We start from the raw sequence: 990 nt of genomic DNA, 5'->3' as shown, positions 1-990 counted from the left end.
TGGTACTATTGCGGCAACATGGGAAGATGCCATTGTTGACAATATTGACGAGGAATACGATCGACTGGTTCAGCACCTCCATGAATGTGCGAGGAACGCCAAGAGAGAGATAGCCACAAAAAATCGCCTATCTTCGAAAACTCTTGAGCTAATTCGCCAGCGTGGTTTGGCGCATGCCTCAGGCAACCGCAAGCTAACGTCCGAGCTCGCAAAGCAGTGCAGAGATGCGATCAAGGAAGACCTCAAAGAGAGAAGAGCAGAAGTACTGGTAGATGCGGCAGAAGCCGGGAAAAGTATTCGTAACGCCCGCCTGTCCTTCGCCAACTATAAGACCAAGATGACTGCCCTCCAACGTCCTGATGGATCCATCACATCCTCCAGAACGGCAATGGAGAAGATTATCTATGACTTCTACTCAAATCTCTTCGATAGCCATGTCCACTTGCCGACATACCAAATTCCACAGGATGGATATGTCATTCCCAACGTTCTCCCTTCCGAAATCCGACACGCCATTTCGTCGGTAAAGAAACAAACAGCACCCGGCCCAGACAAGGTCAAACCTGAACACCTGAAGAACCTGCCATTATTACTCATCAATACACTGGCTCGGCTCTTCACTCGCTACCTGTCTGAATGCAAGGTTCCGTCCCAATGGAAAACCAGCAGGACCGTACTACTGTTCAAGAAGGGAGACATCCATGACATTGGCAACTATCACCCGATCTGCCTATTGTCTGTCATCTACAAGTTGTTCACTCGAGTCATCCTAAATAGGATTGGCAGAACACTAGATGAAGGACAACCATGCGAGCAAGCAGGGTTCCGCAAAGGATTCAGCACCATCGACCATATCCACACGATAACCAAGCTCATTGAGGTTTCTCGGGAGTTCAAGATGCCGCTCTGTTTAACGTTCATTGATTTAAAGAAGGCCTTTGATTCTGTTGAGATGGAAGCGGTCATTGAAGCCCTAGCCAATCAGGGCAT

The sequence above is a fragment of the Sorex fumeus genome, unplaced genomic scaffold, assembly GCF_029834395.1.
Source record: "Sorex fumeus unplaced genomic scaffold, SorFum_2.1 ptg000095l, whole genome shotgun sequence".
Classification (NCBI taxonomy): Eukaryota; Metazoa; Chordata; class Mammalia; order Eulipotyphla; family Soricidae; genus Sorex; species Sorex fumeus.
The sequence above is the reverse complement of the archived record's forward strand: the minus strand, read 5'-3'. Positions refer to the sequence as shown.